General features: G+C 44.0%; 1 protein-coding gene and 1 long non-coding RNA gene across 2 annotated transcripts in view; one reads left to right on the top strand and one right to left on the bottom strand.

Annotated features, from left to right (window-relative positions):
- Nucleotides 1–22,568, top strand: part of Myt1l (myelin transcription factor 1 like) — a 394,986-nt gene that overhangs the window by 201,063 nt on the left and 171,355 nt on the right. The window lies entirely within an intron of this gene.
- The window catches only part of LOC127687414 (uncharacterized), a 95,154-nt gene continuing 83,104 nt past the window's right edge, over nt 10,519–22,568 (bottom strand). The window contains exon 3 of the long non-coding RNA XR_007978379.1: nt 10,519–10,741. This is a non-coding gene — a long non-coding RNA (uncharacterized LOC127687414). The remainder of the gene's footprint in view (nt 10,742–22,568) is intronic.

The following is a 22,568-nucleotide window of genomic DNA, read 5'->3' as shown; positions in this document are numbered from 1 at the left end:
CACATGCCCAAGAAGGAGAAATTCTGACTTAGCTCCAGATTTATAAACCAGTGTTCCTTTCCACTGAGAAGAGAGTACTTCCAGTAAACTTTAACTTAGATCCATTCCTTCAAAGCCTTAGTTGGATATTAAGGGGTTATGCCAAAGTCCAATGAGATGACGTCCATCTAATTAGCTGCCAAAGGAGGTAACAATAGCTAACATGTACTAATGCCTACATGAGCCAACTTTGGTATTAAGTGAACTGTTTAAGTTACTTCATCCTCAAAATGACCTGCGAAATTATAGCTTCTCACCTACATGACTTACATTAGAGCAAAGTAGTATACAAAACGGCGTATAGTTGTATGGATTTAGAGATTACAGGTGAGGTGTCCTGTGTCATTTGTTCATGTGCATATGTAACGGATCGTTTGTATGCAGAAAGAGCTTGCAGAGCTGCCAAGATGCTGCTGAATCAGCTGTCTCACTGTCTGGGTCACCACTGTTAACAAGAGGTTCTTGTTTATTTTTGTTTATGGATTATAATGTATTTTCTTTGAAACAGGGCCTCACACTACGATTTGTCTGTCTTGGTATTTTCTATGTAGCCCAAACTGGCTTGGAACTCATGAGAGTCCTCCAGCCTCAGCCAGATAACAAGATTATGGGTGCACCTACTTCCCCACTCTCATACATTTTTTTCTTTGCCTAGAAAATAACCTAATAATTATAATTTTGAATCCTGCTTTCAGGATCCTAAGTCTTTTTCGACTGTTCATCATGATTCATTTGTAATGCTTTATTTGAATTCTTGTGACTTCATTACAATTATAAGTTATAAATACTACAAAGAGTTAAAAATGCATAAACTTATTTCAGCTTTGATTTCCCTGGAATTTATCTTAGAAAATCATAGAAACTTGCCTTCCTCATGCCTTGCAGTTTTGAGGTCATGGGCCACTAGCCCTCTGGAAAGTAGACCACCAGGTTGCCAGGTTGTCCTCCCTGGAGTGTGATAGAAATGACCCTCTGTGATATCCATTTCTTTCCCCTGAGCACAATGAAGCTGTACTGTGGGTGTTTGGATGGAATTAAAGTTGAGAAGGGGGCAAGGCTACTTGGGCCCATCCATGTTGGTGGTGGGTGGGAACTCAGAGAGCCACATACTGGAGGGATTTAAATAACTGGCGTGATTCAAGGCCGACGACCACAGAGAGGTCTTGCTGAGTGAACAGAAGTCAGTCACATAAGTGTCCTATGGAATGGAGCCTATGGCCAACTCCTCAGGAAACTTGTGTGAGCCTGGAAAAAAAAAAGATTCCCTAATAAAGAAAAACATGCATAAACAAAATTAGATGAGTGTGTGAGGAGGAATAAGTAACATAAAAACAAAGAGGAACGGGTGTGTCACTGCTCAAATCTGTGGTGGGAAGAAACCTGCCCTGCTGGGAAATTGCATCCTAGTAGTTAAGCTAAATACTGACTTGCTTACTGCTTTCATAGTCTCTCCCTAATAACAGTTTACACCCTCTCCTTGGATCTTAATTTTTTTTGACAGAAAGATTGGGTACCATCTTTCTATAGGGATCAGCTGTTAGTAGCAGTTCTAGAGAAGAATATCCTGCTGAAATAGCAAGTGCCATACTCTGTTTCAGGGTCTTTAGGCTAAGCCTCCTTATCTGTCGTCAATGGTTGCCTTCATATAAAGTCAGCCAAACTGACCCTTTTAAAGTTCTGTCCAAAACCAGGAACATGTGCCATGGCCTGGCCAGCCCACAGTGGCTAGGCCAGAAGCAAGACCCAAGCACCTGCTGCAGGCACCCCCACAATAAAGATGGAGTACATGGTGGAGAGACGGACAAGAAAGTGAAGCTGGGGTGTGGGGAGGTGGGGGTGGTTCACACACTGTGGAGAAATACGGAACTAAAATCCAGACGGCAGTGAGGAATAGGTGGATATGAGGAGGCCACGGCAAGGTCCTGGCCAGGGCTGCCACCAAGGGCCATGTCTGGGTCTGTGGTCCTGCTGTAGTGCTGTGGTCCTGTGGTGCTGTGTTGATGTCTGTTGCCCAAACTAACACCAAAAGCCAAGTGGATGTCCATGATCCTGGATGCCACACTCCTGTGGAGACCATGTGACTCTCTGAAAGCTATTCTGGCCGGAGGACACATGCTGATCTGAGTGGCCTGCACTGACACCTGAGGCCTTGGGGACATCTAGGCCCATGCTGCTACTGGGGGCCCTGTCTGTGGCAGCCAGAGACTATGTTGATGTCCTAGGAGCATGTTACCACCAAAGGCCATTCAGATGTCCCTGGTCTTTTCTTTTGGGAGGAGGTTGCAAAGGCAAAGGGTGGATATGAAGGGATGGGAAGATAAGTGGGATTGGGGTGCATGATGTGAAATTAATAAAAAAATCAATAAAAAGTTTTAAAAAATAGAAACATGTAACTTGGTTCAGTATTAGGATCACTGTACAACACATCTGCCAAAGTGTTTAAGGAAATATACTCTTTCTCTTTGCACCAATGAAGTCTATCTTGCAGCCAGATTGTCTAGAAGTTTCTAGAACCATCTTTATTGGGCACACAAGGGACTAGATGCATAGCTTAGTTCTTTTAGACAATACTCTAATGCACAGAATAAAAACTATGTCAGCCATATCCTATATGAAGCTTTCATAAATGCAGAGGTCCATGCAAAACACTTAGGTAGAAATGAAACTGCTTGCTGTTAATGAATATTAACCAAGAGTTAAGCCTGAAGGGGCCCTTGCTTTTTAAACACGGATAATGTAAGAATGACTGGATCTTCCCCTATCAGAAATACTATGAAATTAAAGTAAAAAAGGTTCAAGTCCTGGGTAAGACATGATTGTAATTCTGCTCATGTGAAAACAAAAACAGAAAAAAAACAAGCAAGGCTGGAATATCATAGCCATGGATAGATGTGGTAAGATACTGGACGAAGCATGGTGGCAGTAATCACAGCACATAGTAGGTAGAGGCAGAAAATTAGAATTTAAGGTCATCCTTAGCTACATAGCAAGTTAGAGGCTAGCCTATGCTACATAAGACCCGATTATCTCAAACAAACAAACAAACAAACAAACAAACAATTAAAAGATTAAATTTGGCAGGAAGATTAACTGGAAATGGGTAGAGGGTTTAGGAACCATTCTTGATTTCATGTTAGAAAAGATGCTCACAGTGCCCCAGCAGGATGTGATGCTCAGCTTTGATTACGGGTTTACCGACAACCATCAAGTAGGTCATGGTGCTGTAAGAGTGTGGCAGAGCAACTGGAAATAGTACTAAACTCCGGAAAAGCCTGCCCTGCATGGCCACTCCTCCTCCACTGCTGTATATGCAAAGCGTGTATGCTGGGGGCACAGGCCGGTTTTGATGCTTTCTGTGTGTGCTGCAGATACTCAGCTTCTGCCTCCGTATGATTGTCGTGATCATTGCATTTATACCCCTGAGGGCTATGGTAAGGGTTGGATGAATTTAAGTGGCACTTGTCACATGGTAAGCCTAGTAGAAGTGTGACTGTGTTTGTGACATTTATTGAAGTTTTGCTGGTAAGAGCAGGGTTTGGGGAAATAACACAAACATTCATCCATGGGAGACTGGCTAAGAAATTGTGCTGCATTTATCTCGGGAGACACTATGAGATTTTAATGAGCTCGATTATACAAACCTAACCAATCATCTCAAGATATGATGTTACAAAAAACACTACAGAACGCAGAAATTTGTATAGTGTCATTTTGTATTTTAAGAACACCTTTATTTGTGAGCGTTTGCAAGGGAAAACAGGGCTACAGGGCAAGGGAATGGGAAAGTTCCCTCCGAGGGGAGAGATTCTTTTGCATAGCCTAGCTTCGATGTTCACAGGCCATTGTAATACATATGCCTGTGTCCTTCCTTATAAGTAATGATCATGTCCATATTCACTGAATATTTGCAGAGAAACTCTGCAGACCAGCATAATAAATGCACCCCAAAGACACAAGCTGTAAGTGACTGTGGAGTAAGAGCCCCACTCAGGTAGAGGTGTGTTCCCTAGACAGGTGGCAGGGACACACTGCCAGAAGAGAATGCTGAGGCAGAGTTCAGTGTATAGTGATGCCCATACAAAGCACAGACAGCTGGCCCTCTGAGAGACCAGGGTTCCCACATAGAGCTACACAGTCCAAACACACGGGAAGGGCACAGCGACTGGATGCTCCACCAGAATGAGCCAAGGTGCCTGATGGGAATTATAGCACCGGGCTGGGAAGAGACAGTGGAGTCTTGGTACATGCAAGGTGCAGCCCTGTGAGAGTGGATAAACAAGATATTCCCAGACATCTTTAAAATGCTGCTCATGCGCTCCCAGAGCCTCATGAGGAAGCAGAGGTGAAATCGGTCCACAGCATAGGGTCTATTCCAACACGGTGTTTTGTGAGCTGGTGGGTGGTTTTGAGGATGATCTGTAAATTACTCAGTTCTTGTGCACATTTTCCATGTATCACTCTGTGGGAACCTGTCCCGGGCTCTCACCCAGCAGGCTACTGGGCCAGAGCATGCTGCCTCACTACCCTGGAGGGCAGGTTACACCCAGGCAATGCCACCCAGCCCGCTGAATGCCTGCTTTAGAGCCCACAGTCTCCACAGAGTGAGGGATGAGGCTCATCTCCCATAATTTCATGGCAGAGTCACACACCCAACTCTCATTAGTGCTAATGGCAGCTTCTTACATAAATTTTACAGGGAGGGAATGTGGGAGGCCAGCCACTTTCTTTTACTCCTCACAGGTTTTCTTACCACAGGCTTCACTCCTCTCGTCTGGAGCTGGCTTCTGTGTGTTATCAGGTACCTTGCTCTCGAACTGCCAACTCTCTTTACTACTTGCTGATGGACTGTAAGCAGCACCCTGGGCTCACGTGTTCAAACACCTCCTACTTGTGCCATCCGCCTGGCAAGCACAGATATCCAATTAGTGCAACGGATCCAACGAATCCCCATGTGTCGCTTGTACCTGCTGTGCATGTCACTCTGCTCAGTGATAATGGGGCCTGGTCCCAAAATAGAGGGAGAGAGAGAGGGCCAGGAAGACAGAGTCCTCAGTGAGAGCTGAAATATATTTAAAGTGACTACAGACTCCAGCCCTTCTCAAGAGAGAGCCAGCCTGTGAGTTCAAGAGGAAAAGGCTAGATGTCTCCATCACCTGGTCTCTATCCTCTCTGGGTACAAGAGGACAAGGCTTGCTATGCTCCTGTTGTCCAGTATCCATTCTTTCCCCAGAAAGATATAAATATGAAGCACTAATAAGAAAGAATCTGTCTCTGTTCTTCAAAACGATGATCTATGTCTTCCTCTCTGTGTTAAGTTCCTTCAGTGGTCAATTTGACCTAAACCTTTCATCAGCTGGCAAGAGGAACATCAACTGAAGAACTGACTCCATCCATATGGCCTGTTGCCTTCTGCCTGTTGTGATGTTTTCTTGATTGTTGACTGATGTGGAAGGGCCAAGTGCACTGTGGGTAGTGACACTCCGAGGAGGTGGGGCTGGTATATACAAGAAAGGTGTGAAGTGAACCTGGAAGCAAACCTAGAGTCAGTGGTCCTCTCAGTTGTCCGCTTCAGTTCTTGCCTCCAGATTCCAGCCTGGAGTTTCTGCCTCGGCTTCGTTGTCGGGTTTAACCTATAACTCAAATAAACTCTCTTCTTTCCAAGTTGATTTTGCTTTTTATGTTTATTGCAAAAAAATCAGAAAACTTTCCAACTAATCAAATACCCTCTTGGTATCCAACTATGGCCTCATCTCTGATGAAGATGACATGTAAATCAGCATTGGTTCCTGGCTGCTCCGATGATAGACTTTTACACACATATTTACAACTCTCACCTTCATCCTCCATACCACAAACATCACAGGGCACTGAATGACTTGGTACAGGCTTTTCTGTAGATTTTGTTGGCATGTGTGCGTGTGCATTGGAGGTGGCAGCGTGCAAAGCAGAAGGCACCCTTTGTGAGCCTTCTTCCAGGCTGGGACAGAGGCTAACCCGTGGTCTGAATACACCACCGGAGCCCGGCTCAGCCAATACTAAACAGAAAGCCGACTGTTTGAGGAAAAAAGAGGGCTAGGGTGGATAATCTTCCTCACTGAACATGGAAGAGAAGGGAACAGAAACTGTGGTGTGTGAGGCTTAGCATACCCAAAAAATGACAGACTATAAGCTAATGGTAGGGAGGTTTAAGAGACTACTTTACCAGAGTAAATGCTATCACACTGTGAGCCTGGACCATGCATGTTATCTCACATGACCCTCATGCACCTGGAATGATGGTAGTCATGATGACTGTACAGCAGGGGAAGTCTCAAAGATATAGGTTGGTACAAAGCTAGGCTAAGGGTGGAACTCGAGCTCTGAAGGCTCTGCTCTTAACTGCTACTCAGTATGACTCCCCAGGAGCCAGAGTGGTAAGAAAGTGAGGAAGGACTAGACAGAAGTGTTCTTCAGCAGTGGAGGGCCACCACTCACAGGCCCAGGGACCCTGCACTCCAACCCTGCAGAAGCTATTGCTGTTGCTGGTCTTTTTCTGATACAACAGCAGTCTTTCTCCTCTGAAGACAATGAGGAAAGGAAGAAGGCTGAAGTGTAGTTTAGGGAAAGCCAAGCAGGAGGGCAGCAAAGGGGATTCATGCAAGCATATGGCAACCAGAGGCACCAGAGTCTCATGTGAGTAGGGTATGGTCTTCTGGTATCTTCTAGCCTTAGCCTAATGAAGGTATAGCACAGTAGGAAATAAAACTGAGGGTTGAACTTCTTGGGAGAAAACTAGTAACAGCAAGCCAGGGAGTTCATAGGCTATTACAGTGATTCTACAATGACTCTACAACTGGTATGGACAAGACGAGGAACTGAGGGCCAGCAAGAAACACTGACGCTTGCATGGTTGCTCAAAGGCTTATTGAGGTCAAAGTGTGGAAGAAAGAAAAGAATTTAAGAGGGTAGAGCCCTGGTGGAACCTTGAGTCTGTGGTGACAAGTGTGGTATTGTTGTGGACAGGAAGAGGCAGAGGAGTCATGGGTTCCTGGCGTTGGAGGGGCCATTGGAATGGAGACAGGCATCCTGTGGACTTTTGCAGAGGGTGGTTTGGCAACAGTCACTGTAAACTAGGAGCTAAAATCCCCATGGAGGGTTTCAGGGACCACGTGGGGAATATGTGTGAGGTTAAGGTGAACACAGAGTTAGAGCTTCAGGGAGAACAGGCTGGAATCCAGGACCAAGCATTCCCTTCCAGCTTCTACTCAGGTGTCAGGCCTGCTCCAGGTTTATGGAGACAACATCAAAATGCTGAGACGTTGGATACAAGAAAAAGACTCCAGAGAGCGTTCCAGAGGTGAAAATTCAAGGAAGGAGGGAGAATCGCAAGCTAGGGTGAAGACAGGAGAAGGCAGACAGCTGACCTGAGAACACAGAGCCTGAGATGGCAGGAGCTAACACTGCAGGGGTGGCAGCTGGGAGCTGGGAATGGAGACGCAGGCCATCAGCCTGGAGCAATGGATGGAGGGAGGCCTAGAGTGCTGAGCCTGAGCCGGGCCCTGAGTCGAGTGCCCAAGCCCTCGCTCCGTTTGTGCCAAGACTCCCTAAGGAAAGAATGAACAATTTCAGGGGATATTTCTGTTATAATTCATCCTTCATCAAAGATAATGTATCAGAACAGGGTTTCTGGAAGAAAATCATGTAACTACATTTAAGATTTATGGCATAACCAGTTGAAGTACTGAAACAATACTCAAATGTGACCTAAATTAGGCAGGTTATCTTTCAGTTGGATACCATTTTCAGTGTTCTCCCAAAGTTTGGTACTGGGATGCAAGGTACTAGGATGCATGGCCTCAAAACCAAAACTCTACCAATGACACTGGCTTCATAACCGAGCTACAGGTGTTGAGGGGCTGCACAACACAATTTCTTCATGATGGCTGCAGTACCGAACACCTGAAGAAAGACCCTTTTACAGCCAGAGCCTTGAGTCCAAAGACCTGCATATACTGGATAAACAACCAGAAGCTAGCTACTGACATCTGAACTGCACATGGCTGACTTCAAACCATCTGCTGAGTCAGATGTATTATGGCAGGAGTATAATCCCAGAATTCACAATGCTGAGGCAGGAAATACTAATTAATTAAACTAATTAATATAAGAAGACTCTGTTAGGAAGAGAAAAATCTGCTTAAGCTATATAACAGAGGTATGTTGAAACCCCAACTATTTAGAAAACCTCTAAGGAAGCCAGGGTATATAAAGACGGAACAAATGGGTAGTACTGAGGCAATGAGGTAACCACTCACTCACTGCCCAGAGTTAGGTGGAGCTTTGACAGAGGGTCTTTCTGGTGTTCGTTGGTTTGATAAATAACAAGGGGTATCTTTTTACGTAGAATACTCAGTTCATATTCAGGTTCAAATCATGCTGTAATGCTTTGAGTCACATGCTGGGGCCATTCTAATGACTAGAGTCAATAAACCTGGCATTCCTCTCCCCCTGCAACTGAACCCAGTAGAGGAGAGAAAGGGGGCTTTAGGCTGGCTGCAAGTGACCCTGTGTGAAGCAGGTTCACAGTCTCCACCATCTTCCAATTGTAAATTTAGGCCATACAGTTTAGTCCCCACCTTTCTCTAAAGCCCCAACTAAATGAAAAAATACAGTGTAATTGGAAGACATGCAATAATTCACCAAAAGGTGATTTCTATTTGCCTACTATGTGAGACTGTGGCAGTATCAAACCTCAGGTCTTTTGAGATGTGTGTGTATGTGTGTGTGTGTGTGTGTGTGTGTGGTTCATAAGCCAACACAAGTTTCCAGAAAGGCCAGCCTAAAACATGTCACTGTTCTTTACTAAGACTTTTTGTTTCCTTTTGCTCTTCTTACTTTTCTGATTCTAAGCACACTGGTTACTATAACAGTGGGATTAGTAGGAGAAATTTTATAAATGTAATAGGAATCAGTTACTCGTTGACAGATTTTTAGCTTCCCATTGACATAATGATCGGTGAAGTAAAATAACCTGTCCCTGAGTACAAATACTTCCACTTTAGATGTTGAGGTAATTGGTAATTGACCCCAATAACCAGCCTGTAGCAAAGATTTGCAGCTCGCAATTTCACTGACTATAATGTATCATAATATTTTTTCTAAAATATTACATTTATAATTTTATCTAAAGGGAGGCCAAATGCTTTTTTCAAAGAAGCCATATTCTCAATTCTCCAGAAAATGTTGGATTCCCAACTTAAAAGAAATGTAGAGTTAAACATATACATGTAATTACCTTTCCTGTAATGGTATTCAGGTTCAGGTTTGCAAGTACACACTCCTATGTCAGATCAGCTGTTGGTCAGGAGGATGCCTGAGTTTGTCCAAGTTCTCATCTGCACCATTTAGGGTCATACACCAACTCCAAGGGAGAGGGATCCTTTTCAGATCATCCAGGGTGAAGACTGAGACTGATTTCCATCTTTGCCAGTCTTTGTCCCTTTCCATCCATCCAGGAAACACTGGGAAATGCCTGCTATAGATTTACTGTATGTGTTTATAATATGCACAAGAGGTACTGCATGCATGAAAACGTTATTACCTGCCAAGAACCCAGAATGCACACTCCTAATATCCAGTATTGAGGAGAGACCTCTTCCCCACCCCTGTTCCTATACACAGCCCAGTGTCAAATGTTAGGGATAGATCCACTGATTCATATGCACATAAACTAGTGTCCAGTGCTTAGGATAAACCCTTTGTTCCTAAACATACGAGGCTGACTAATCAGAATACCAGGGCAAGAGAAAATAACTTGAAGCAGTGGCCTCTGCCTATCATCGGTTGCGGCCAGTACACTGCAGGCAGGCTCCTCCACAGGAATGTAGCCACAGCTGTCCTCACTTGGAGCCAATACCTCCCTCACACCCACACATGCACATTCACAATGATACGGCCAACACACTGAAGGAAGATCCCTCCATGCAGAGATTACATTCCACAGGACTATGGCCACAACTGCCCTCACATATAACAAATATTCAGCCTTCGTGTTTCTTATGTCTGCCTCATCTGGATACCCACCGCTCTGGATAGCCAGGCATGAACCATTATCACCTGGTTCATACTAGTGATACCTATATGTATAGCATTCATCCTACTTGGAACAGCCCTCAATGTTCCTCTTCAATTGCTAGGACACTGGCTATGTTCTACTGTACAAGGTCTAAATGCATGATGAACGAACCAGATGCCTCAATACTCAGGTATTGATATATCTTTCTCCACCAAGTATCCCAGTCTTTGTTGGAACTTTCTGTCTTGTTTTAATGGGCATAGAATGTGTGACGTTCTCTAGATTCAAGATCATATCCATCCTTTATCATTTATCATATTCGTTATGAATGAGTCACATTTTCCCATTTTAATTCAACTTCAGATATTCCTTCAAATGACAAACTTTCAATCTTCTAACAGTAAAGAGATCAAGGTTCTGGGTAGTTGGCTAATTTATTGAGCTGAAGATATATCTGTAGGACACGACATAAGTGTATTCCTCAGCTTTCTTTTGGAAAGGGTTAGATGCTACAGTTGATGAGAGAAGGTACTGTAAAGCACAAAATAGTTCTTAATTATCATTAGCATCAGGGCAGGACAGACATGAACCTCTATGCATCAGCAGGATATACTGGCCATCTTCTAAGTGTTGTTGCTGTCTCAAGTCCTAGAAATAAACAGATAACAAGGTCATTAAACAGGAGCTGGGAGGCAAGAGAGGACAATATCAGTGGAGCAGTACATGCAGTGGTCCCACTAAACAACTGTGGTCCACGGTGTCCAGTCATGATTAGAGGAACATCTAATAGAAATGAAGTCTAGGATGTCAAGGAAGCCTCTGAGGAAAATGTTCCTGCACACAGTCCTGAAGCTAAGCAGGGTTTAGTCAACAGAAAAAAAAAATTGGAGAAGTATGCACTCACAGGCTGAGTGTGGGAGTAGGTGGGCAGTGTGAAGAGAGTCAGCAGGAGAATAAGTTAGAGAGGTAAAGTAGGACTCCATTATTACCAATCTCAATGTTCTGAAACATACAAGAATAATGCTAAGCAAACTAGCAATACACTCTCACTTAGGGTTGATGGTTCAGCATAGTGATTGAGACAGACTGCTGGCATGGATGACAACCGAGTATATAGTAATATGTTCTAGGGAACTAGTCAGATCAACAGAGTACTCTGGCAAAGCGTAGCAGGCAGGACAGATAGAAACAGGCCAATTGAGAGATGCCAAACAGTCCACAGTGACAGACTGATGCGCCACTGGGAGACTATGGAAGTAGGGTGTAGAGTGACAGATGCAAGGCCAAGAAGGATCTCTGATGGCCGGTGCCACTCACAAATGTAGGCAGAAAGATGAGATAAAAAGGCAGCTGAATAAGAACAGACTCTGGACAAAGATGTGAGCCCAGGCTACAGCATTCATCTTAGGTTTAAAGGTTATCTCCAAGCTCTAGCTTGGCTAAAGTGATAGGCAATGAACGAAGACATGCTTTCTTCTAGTTAATCTACGACAGTGCACATCTATGAGTATTCATGAGATACCAAGTAACTGAATACAACTTTCAGGGCACAGCAGAGAAACTGGACATACTTTTCAGAATATCAACTTAGCAAGAATCTAGACCAGAATTTAGGGCTCCTGAAACTGCCTGTTCTGTTTTGCCTGGCTAGTATCTGAAAGAACAAGTGTAGGTATTCATCAGAAGTGAGATGACACCCTTTCTGGGAGAACTCCCCAGCAGAAAACCTCCAGAGCACATGGCATGATCCCACAGGGCTGCAGGGACCAAGCACATGGTATCCCTGAACCATTTCTAGTGAGAAACAGCCAGCAACTGGCACTTACTTTCCCTGGAATGTCAGAGGATGGTTGCTGCTTCCTAGCACCTCTATTAGAAGGAAAACGCATAAGATGGGACTTAGAACTTACAGGCTTAGTCTTGGCATCACCCTCACATATTGAAAAATGAAGCTTTTTCCTCTCACTGACAAATAGCATGGTGCATAGTGTGTGGACCGTGGCTGGTCTCCCTTGAAGCCTCTCTGTTTGCCTGTAATGCAGATGGTGGCTTGCAAGGCGGCTGAAGGGCTCACTTGGAATCACCCCCATCTGCTTCATTGTATAATATGAATAAGTCACAAGACTTTTCTAATCCTCATCTTGCTATTTCAGATTGGAATTGGGGCTCTTAAGCCTGATTTGGCACTTGGTCTAGGGTATCTCCTATTTCGTGCATCAATTACTGCTGTGTAAAGTAGGGAAATATCTCAGTTGGTAAGGTGCTTGTCATGCACACATGAGGACCTGGGTCTGATTTCCATCATCTATGTAAAAATCCAGGCATGGTAGTACATGCTCATAATCCTGGTACTGGGGAGGTGGACACAGATCGATCTGGTGGCTCACTGGATCGTCAGCTTTTGACCAATCCACAAGCCACACAGTCAGTGAGAAACCCTGTCTCAAAAGCATGGTGGAGTAGGGGCTGGAAAGATGGCTCAGTAGTCAAGAGCCCTCACCTTTTTTGCAAAGGACCTATGGTTAGTTCCTAGCCCATATCAGGTGACTCACAACCATCTGTAACTTTAGGCAAAAAATCTAATACACTCTGGCCTCCACAGATACCTGTATGTACCTGATGCACATAAACTTACACTAGCACATATACACATAAGATAAATAAGGCTTTGCAACAAATATAGAGTAGAGCGCTCTGGGAGAACAAGCCATGAGACTGATCTCTGGCCTCCTATGTACATAAATACACATATGTATATTTATATACATACGCATTTACAAACTTAAAGATAAAAATACATGCATATACATATGTGCACATGTATGCACACATGAACATAGCACCCACATATATATACATATACATGCATTTATGCACATGAACACATGCAATGCACACATGTATACACACATATACACATTCACATAGATATATCCATGTACATGAACACATGCACACAAATACTCATGTGCACACACACACACACAGAGAGAAAGAGACAGAGAGAGAGAGAGAGAGAGAGAGAGAGAGAGAGATGGTAATAACATTTCTTCACTCCTTAAAATGTAGAATGCTAGAAAAACTTGTATTTCACATAATTTAGTACAGACTTCATGGATCTGATTTGATTAAGTGAAAAGCCAAGAGGCAGCAGACCTGGCTTAGTCATCTGGGTAAGAAGTCACAACAAAGGCATCCAGCAGGCCTTCATGCTGTGAAGGAAGCAACTATGAATCATACCTGTCTGATCTGCGTTGCATGGTTCTATTGTCTACATAATCCTTACAGGGGTTTTCCCAAACCAAACTGTGTCTCGAGACACTACTGAAGAAAAGCACATTAGTCATTTTTCCATTGTTTCTAAGGCTTCACATTCCATTCAAAAATAGAGCTAAAAATGCCTTAAACTTACTTCTATTTGTTTACCTGCTAGTTAAGAGGAGTGATTTCTCTTTAATATTTTGGTAAGATTTAGCACATAAAATAATAGCTGGTGCAAGTGAGTAGTCACAAGACATACTAATGAATGAAAAACAGCTTTAGAGGCAATGCACTCCTGGAACACACGGGGCTGTGCACCAGCCTGTTGTTTCAGTGTACTTAGAAGATCAGTCACTCCCGGCTCTGGGGAGATGACTCAGTGAGGAGCAGTGCCTGCTGCACAAGCATTAAGACTTGAGTTAGGCTCAACAACACCCATGTGAAAAGCCAGGCATGGCAGACCTACTTAGAACCCCAGCACCAAGAGCCAGAGCCAGACAGCCCTTGACAACTCCCTGGCCAGCCAGTCTAGCCACATGACAAACTCTAGGTTCAGCGAGAGATCCTGTCTCAATGGGCAGAGAGGGGGCAGGATACCTCATATCCCTTTCTGGCTTCTTTACACATAGGCCCGTGCATCTGCCCACACATGCAAACATAATTCCAATCTGAGATCATTCAAGTGGGAGGACAGCCTCTGTGGGACAGAGGTCATCAAGATGCAGACTCCATGTGTAGCCATGTAGGCCTTGCCATGATCATCACAAGGCTGAGTGTTCCTTTCTGAGGAAAACTGGTGAGCCCTGGCAGTCGTGTTCTTATTAAGTTGATGAGCTTTCAGTGGGAAGAGAGAAATGAATCGCTTGTTGCTACTGCTGGTGTTTAATCCAGACAGCACTCTTCCTGTGGAGCCCTTAGACCTGCCTCTCACAGATTTCCTCCTTTTGGAATCCTCTGAGGTTTGGGAGAGGCTCCCACTTCCCTGTGTTGTCATATATCACATCTTCTCTACTTCTGCCCCATCTTGGGCACAGTCTTCACATCTGTAATGCAGGTGGCAGTGATAAACGAATCCCTGAAGCAGCCCCACATTTCTCTGTGCACACAGGTCACATGCAGAAGAGTTCCAGCAGACCTTATCTGGCCTTTCGTGTGTGACACAGCAGAACTCTTGCAGTACACATACAAGTTTATAAAGCATTTCTGCAATAGACCCAAGTGAGGGCCATGACACAATTTTATTATTCTGATTAAACAAAACTTTAAACCTTCAATGCATCATGTGCATCACGACACAGAATAACACTCAATGCTTGTAAGTGAGCCATGACTGAGGACAGGTGTTGGTGGTACCACTTTACAGCACCCATGCTGCAAACCCCAGACTGGCTGTTTGGTTTTTCTGTCCCTTATTGAGCCTGAATGGCATCCTATGAGGCACATAATTGACTGTTGTAGATTTTTGTTTTGCTTCACGTGTCATGTTCTGAATATTGAATTTGAACATAATTGCAATGGGTCAGACTACCTTTTTAAAATTTTAACCAGTATGCAAGTTTGAGCGCTAGGTGATATGAATGTTATATGTAAATTTATACAAATTGGTATGCTAATGAGCCTGTGCCATGCAGTAGACTTTTGGTATGTGTGAGGGTTGTCGCCTTGTCACAGGGCAGTCCATGGGGGACCTCATGCATGATTGTGAGCTCAGTATGACTGAGGCATATCTTCTCTTATGATTATTATTCTCCAAATCTCCCACGCCATTCCTGGGGATGACAAAGATCTCACTGGCTGTCTTCCAACCATGTGTCTTTTCCATGTGAAAGTCAGTTTATAACTTTATGCTTACTAATTTAGAAGCCAGCTTCCATTCAACAAATACTGTTGGGTATTTTGTGCAAACGCCATGCTAGGCAAATACAAGGGAGCCTTTCCATTTGAAAGCAGAAATCTACTGAGCCTGAGAGCCATGCCATGAGTGGAGCATGCATCCCAGGCTAAAACTATGGTGGGTGACCGTCAGCATGAAGTCCTGTGGGACTATACTGCAGAGGTAGGTGCAGCGACTGCAGTCACAGCTCTCAGCTCATCCTGTTCTACTATGTCCCAGATTTGGGGAGATACAGCCAGTTGAGGGAACAAATAAAACTTAAATAGAATATTAGACCCATCTTACCTTTCTAAGACCCCCCAACTGCCAACTGTCCTATTTGTTGTGTTTCTATTTTCAATTTATAGTCAACTGTGCCCACACTGAAACAAATAACAGGCACTCACAGCAAGACCGCTAGGATGTGAGTGTAAGCAGAAAGACCTTTCTGAGCAAGACCCTGCATCTGATTAAGAAAGTAGAAGAGAGAGTCAGGCTAATGTTTCACTCTCAAGAACAGGTGACTGAGGAAATACATATGGCTGTCATAGACTTGGCTGGTGAGTTGACTGACAGGATATGGGAGCCCGTGAAGGAACCCACTCAACAGACTGGGTTTGAGGGTAGGGCCTGGGGTAGGGTAGGGTGTAAGGCCTCCAGGGCAGGGCAAAACATACTGGTGTTTGTTTTGAAGCAAGGGGCCTGGCCTAGAGGTAAAGTCTGTGGACTGAGCCTTAAAATAGAGGGTGGAAGCTGTGATAGAGGGCAAAGAAATTATGGAGGGAAAACTCCATGAGTTTCCTAATTAGAGAAAAAGTTAAATTAATGGATTAAGTGAAACTGCCAAGATTAAAAGTACAGCCTTAAGAGCAGACTCTTGGGACCATGTTGACCTGTGGGCAAGAGTAGAGAGAACAGCTTGGAGACTGTCAAGGGACATCACCTCAGTCAGAGTTGGAAGTGACTTTAAGAGCAGAGGAGCAACCCAGACAAGCAGACATCATGGAAGGCTGACTTTTGAGAAAATGTTGCTAAGCAGAGTAGTGGCAGAAGGTAGATAAAATATGATAATTTTTAGATTACAGTCATGATAAAAAATTCAGAATTATTTGAAATTGGCATTTGTTTTGAGGGAAGTATTTTAAAATACAAGTAAAATATCTTCTCAAAAGAGAATCCAAGCTTTCCAGATATATATAAAAAATGAGCTGACAAAATAATTCTGCCCTCAAGTTTTGTTTTAATCAAGGGGCTTTAAAATTCGTAAATTTAAAAAGGTTCCTTGTATCACAAGTAGGATACAACTTACCTTACTGTCTATTTCTCCTTAAGGATACCCTAACCTTTCAAATGTTTTGCAATGATGTTAGGGTTTAGGGTTGAAATGGGGAGTTAGCAGAGATGAAGTCCCCACTCTTGTCTCTAGATCATGCAACCCAAGCCCAAACCTTGAAAAGGGTGAAATCCACTTGGTGTAGGAATAGGATTTTCCCACAGCCTCCCAGCCTCATAATATCAAAGACTTCACTGATGGGGCTAGCCTGGGCCTAGCTTCAACCTCCAGAAATCAGGGTATGGTGGAAATGGTCTCCTTGAATAATACACCTGAAGTCAATGCTAGTAACTTTATCTAAACACTCTCTAGGGCCACTCTTCCTTGAGAAGCCCACACCCCTGCCTGTCTTTATTTTTCCTCAAGCTTCTTTCTTGCTCTTGCACTGGTGTCTCTTAGTAAATGGACTCTCTGAGAAGCCCACAACAAGCTCTGGCTGTGATTCTGAGCTCCCTCTCTCTCATCTCTAAAGACTATGTTTATACATTTATCTCCAATAAAACCTCAATTCTGCTTCATAATGAATAGCTTACGGGTACTAAGACCTCTCCTCTGTTAGAGGGGGGTCTCTGACAGTATGCTTAACTGGAGACAAAAGAAAAAGATGGTCCCACTCTGTGGACAGAACCAAGAACACAGACAAACCAGAGGAGGGTCTGCACACTGTGTCCAGGTTGCTGTTGGTTAGGTTTCTCTCTTTTCACCATAGTCCTGCACTAGACTCAGTGAACAACTAGCAGGTTAACTTCCATGCTCTTTTGAGGAGCCACAGCTCTTTGGGGCTATGAGTGATTCTACTACTACATTCTTCTGTTAGCTCTTTTCTGCCCCCATCTGTCGGGGAATGCAGATGGCCACACAGTTGCCATCAGTGCCTGCCAGCTTAATCATGGATGACCTTATACCTTCTCCCTTTGCCCTTCCCTCTGACACAGGAGGACTTATGGGTAGGCCTAAACAAATCAGTTCTAGCTACCTTAATTTTGGATGCTACTGGAGCAGTGTTAATTCTTCAGGCCAAGAAGAATGGCCTCTGAAGACATCCCATGAGAAGCCTTTGGTGGGAAATAGGAAGTTTCACACTAACCTCAACCTTCAGCAAGTGCACCACACCCTCAGGTTCATGGTCAGCATGTGGCCATGACCACTTGATCTGTATTTCCATTTAACAGAAAGCCCCACAAAAAGCCATCTTCAATGCTACCTGATGCCATTCTAAAAACAAACCTAGAACAAAGAGAGGGGGTTCACAAGCAGTGCAGCATCTCTGAGGCAGAGAACAGACAGTGAAACCAGTGCCTTCAGAGCAGCCCCTGTAGCAGACTCGATGGGCTCCAGTTGCAGGCAGTTTCATCCTCCTCTATCCATGGAGCTTGGAGGACCCATTCTAGAGACCTGGAGTGCTGACTCTATGTGAAGCACTGTCTGCTCCTGGCCTCATCCAGGCAGCTGATGGTAGTCAGCTGCCTTTGTCCTCCTCTGGCTTGGAAAAGCCTCTCCCTTTCCTCTACCTCCTCCCCATGTCATTCTTCCTGTGCATTTGTGTGGACAACCCTTTTATAAGAGTGCTGCCAAACTGGATTAGGAACTGCCTCACTGTCTGATGTCCTCATCTTAACTAATGAAATCTAAGTTTGCTTAGTCTATACTTCCATAAGAACACTGCTTGGGCAGACTAATTTATAAGGAATACAAATGTGCTTTCTTATCATTTTGGAAGCTGGGAAGTACAAATTCAGAAGTCCAGAAGGCTGGTTATCTGATAAGAGAAGACATATTGGAACCTCATGCTGCAGAAGATGAAGAGCAAACGTAATCTTGCTCTCATGACCAGTTATCTCCCTAGGTTCTCTACTGTGTATATTACCATCTCTATGCCTGGCTTCTATATTAGTTATCTTTTCATTTCTGTGACCAAATATCTGACAAGGAGAAGACAAAGGAAGACATGACTTATTTTGTCCCACAATTTGAGGATTAGAAAGGCATGATGGGACATGATGAGTGGGACAGCTGGTCACGTGACATCAGCAATTAGGAAACAAAGAGTAATAAGGCTACTTCAGAAATACCTGGGTGAGGACTTCAACATGTGGCTTTTGAGGGGCAGAGCTGAGCCTATCACAGTCAGGTTTAATGAAATGTGATGTTGGTAGCCTTTCTTCTGCAGTGCTAGGCCAGCATCTCTCAGAACCAACTTTTCTTTTCTAGATGGTGGAGAAAAATATCTAATTCTAAGACACAGCAGAAAACCCTGTTGCACAATCATACCTGCCTAGTCTCTGGGTCCTGTGAATAGCTCTCAGGCAGCAGAAATAATCCTAGGAAAAATGGCTTTGCTGGCTTTAGGTCACAAGACAGCAGGTGACGTTCTTCTGCCACACTTGACTCATTTGACCATATCAACTTACAGTATGGAACTTAGTGATTTTCAGAGGGTAAAATCAGGTCAAAGGATTGACATTCCACAGCAATATTACATGGCTTGTCTGGCCCCCAAAGTCTGGTGGGATGCCAGGTAGAAATGGGAAGATTGAAATCTCTTCCAATAGCTATTCTGACATCACTTAATGATTGAGTTTGTTTCCTTTTATTTAAAAACTTTAAATTTAGTGCCTTGACTTTAAATTGAGTTTGCCAAAGGAGACAGACTACTAGACAGACTACTCTGTAAACTAAAGAGCATTTACTCCTATGGAGAACATGCTGATCAACCTAATATATAACTGTTTGTGTGAAGCCATTTGGAGGATGTCCCCAGGTTCACTGACATACACATTCTTCTCTGTATGCAGAGAAGAGCTTCAAGTGTTCTCTGGCAGAGATTCTCTCCTATCTTGGAGGACATCCTGCCCATTTTTAGTAGATGCATGTCTATAGGGTTGCCAGGGCAAAGTCAGGGCATATTTAACCAACATTCTGAGGCTATTCTGTCTGCAGCTGACAAGGGTGCCAGTGTGCTCGTGTGATTTAAAGACATCTGCCTGATAAGCCTTATGAGCAAATGCTCCACCCTGCAGGGTTTGGCCCATTCTATGCCTGCTCATAAAAAAAATGCAGCTTATTTAAGTGTCCTCGCCCCACTCAAGCATGATGTCCTGGTCATAGCTGGAGTCCAGCATAGCTCCACGCACAGTAAATGAATGCAAGCACGAATCCTGCCGCCTTCCCACTCTAGGCATCTCGAGATCAGCAGGGTCTTGGTGAAGTAAATAAATGACCTGTTTCCTCAGGACTATGTCTCAGTCTACTCTGCTACTTACCATCTGTTTTCCAGAATGTTCCAGACTAGGCAGTGGGAGTCTACTTAAAAATAAGTTATATCACTCATTCTCCTGCTTAAAGTCCTATATTGGGCTCTTGTGCTGCTCAGAATAAGCCCCAGGCCTACCCTCGGGTGTGAGAATCCAGGTTGATGAGGCTTGCCTGTCCTCAGCCTCATCTAGGCCAGGTTCTTCATTCCTGAACTCTGAGAACTCCAAGCTCACCCACCACTCTACCTACTGACCCTATAAGTAGTACCTCTTCCTCTTGGACTGTAGATTTTCTGTTTCCTCAATTTAGAAGTTTCTTTGCTGGTTTCTCACTCAGCTTATCTGTATCTTCCTTCTAGGGTTACCCAAGTGTTACAATTTCCTTCCTTAGGAATGCTTGTCACCCAGGAGGCCCTGCCAGCCGAAGTATCCCATCCTGGAAGCTGTCCATCCAGCCTCTGCATTAACCCAGTTTTCTGACTACCAGAGTCTGAGCCAATATCTGTTACTTCAAGGCTTCCCTTTTTCTGAAGGGGCCATCCCAGGACAGTGGCTCTATACTCACTGGGTCTGTGCCTACTGGCGAGGTTCCTAGTTTATATCTACCCCAAATAAGCTTTGGCTAATTAAAGATGTGCATTTTTAATTCATATATTACACAAAGATTACGAGAAAACCCTATAGTATGTCTTTTACCATAAATAAGAAAAAGCTTCTTAGATACAGCAGCACAAAAATTTGAAATTATGGGAAAATAAAACTGTGATAAACAACGTAATTAGGTCAAAGTTCAAAATGTTGGTATAAGAAAATCTTATACACAGAAAGCTCACAGACTGCTGGCAGGTTGCAGGAAAGACCTAATGAACAATACAAAAAAATCTATAATGACACATAGCCACATAGAAAGGCAGGGACCCATTTAGGGAGGTCAGAGAATAAGACAGAAATGCTATCCACGCAGTGCGGCAGACACCAGTAATGTGAGCACACCATGAATGTGGCAGTGGAGTCTAGAACTCCAAAGGAGTGGCCAGAGGGATGGAAAACGTGGGCTTTCACTGCTTTTGGTGAGTGAATTACAACATGGGATGGGGATTATTCAGCATCTGTTAAATGTTGTCTCTCTATCCCTGTAACGTATAAGGCGATGTGTATAAGGAGATACACAGGAAGAATTTTTCTGAGAGAACTGAGGAGATGGCACAGTGGTTAAAGTGTAATGCAAGTGTGAGGAACCGAGTGTTTTTAAATCTCAGAATCCACATAAAAAGCCTCCATGCTAAGAGGGCAGAGACAGCCCAAGCTCTGAAGCTCACTGGCTGACTTAACTGAATGATGAGTTTCAGATTCAGTGAGAGACTTTGTCTCAAAACAAACAAACAAACAAACAAACATGCAAGCTGAGTGCAACTGAGGGGAGCCATCTGGCGCTGACCTCTCTATTCCATACACATATGCATGCATGTTCTCATGTACTACTGACCACATGCATATTCATACTTACAAAAAGTACATACATATGTACACACAGAGAATGAGAGAGAGAAAGGGAGGGGGAGAGCTTTATGAGAACACTGTATGCTCCGTGGGAAAATCCCATATTCTTTTAAACTTTTTAATCATTATAGTGTTTTGTGTGCATGGTTATTTTTCCTGCACCTATGTCCTATGCATACCCTGGAATCCAAGGGAGGGCATCGGATCCCTGAGACTGGAGTTATAGGTAATTGTGAGCAGTCACGTGAGTGCTGAGGATCAAACCTGGACCCTGGAGAAGAGCAGCTTAATTGCTGAGCCATTGCTCCAGCACCAAGGAAAGATCCTAAATTCATGCTAGTCACTTGACAGATTCATAAATTACATGCGGCTCTATTATTGGGTCACAGCTACTGACAGAATGGAGGTATAGCTAGTTACAGTATGGGGAGATTGTTCTACTAAGTGAGAATGAGTTAGCAGAAGTAGGTACATGGTCTACAATTCCTTCTAAAAACATACAAGTCATGGGGTCAGACTAAGGCTGTGCCTGCTTCTGAATAAATCCATGTCTGTACACACGTATACCCATGCAGAGTGGCTGCCAATAACAGCAGAAATTGTGGAGCAGAAAGAGGTAAGAGAGTCAGTAATCAGGGACTGTGCAGTGGCCTCTGGGTGTCTGACTTAACTTCAACCGTGTATTCATGGGTCAGCTATGCAGGCTTGAGTTAAGGTTAGCTGGGATACTGAATCTGTTCTTCTGGGCATGGTACTGTCTTGCCTATGGCTATGAACTCAGTTTTTACCCAAAGAAACGATGGTTCTCTCTGATGGACATAAGCACCTACCTCCTCTTGGACTTGAGTGGAATGATGTCCATCAAAACCAAACTTTGTTTGCTGTCTGACACCCTCCCCCTACTGTGGCTCATCCAGTGATTGTGAGGTGAGCAGAGTAGAAGACCTGAAGCATTCTATATCTGAGGAGTCTCCTATCTTAGGAACCAACTGGGACCAAAAGTAGGCAATACCAAGAATGGTCTTTTCTAGCATCAGTTAGATATCATTCACTGCAGGGAGCATGGACCAAAGAGTTCACAATAGTGTGAGAAATACTACCAAGGCCCATGTGACACAGACAGACTCTGGGAATCAGCATTTACACTTGGGCCTCATCCCACTTCCTAGGAGACTCTGTACATACACCAGCTTGGGCAGGCCTCCCCAGAACACCAAGACAGGTTTTCTGTCTGTTAGGTACAGCAGGAAGAGA

This window comes from Apodemus sylvaticus, chromosome 6 (genome assembly GCF_947179515.1).
Source record: "Apodemus sylvaticus chromosome 6, mApoSyl1.1, whole genome shotgun sequence".
Classification (NCBI taxonomy): Eukaryota; Metazoa; Chordata; class Mammalia; order Rodentia; family Muridae; genus Apodemus; species Apodemus sylvaticus.
The sequence above is the reverse complement of the archived record's forward strand: the minus strand, read 5'-3'. Positions and strand labels throughout refer to the sequence as shown.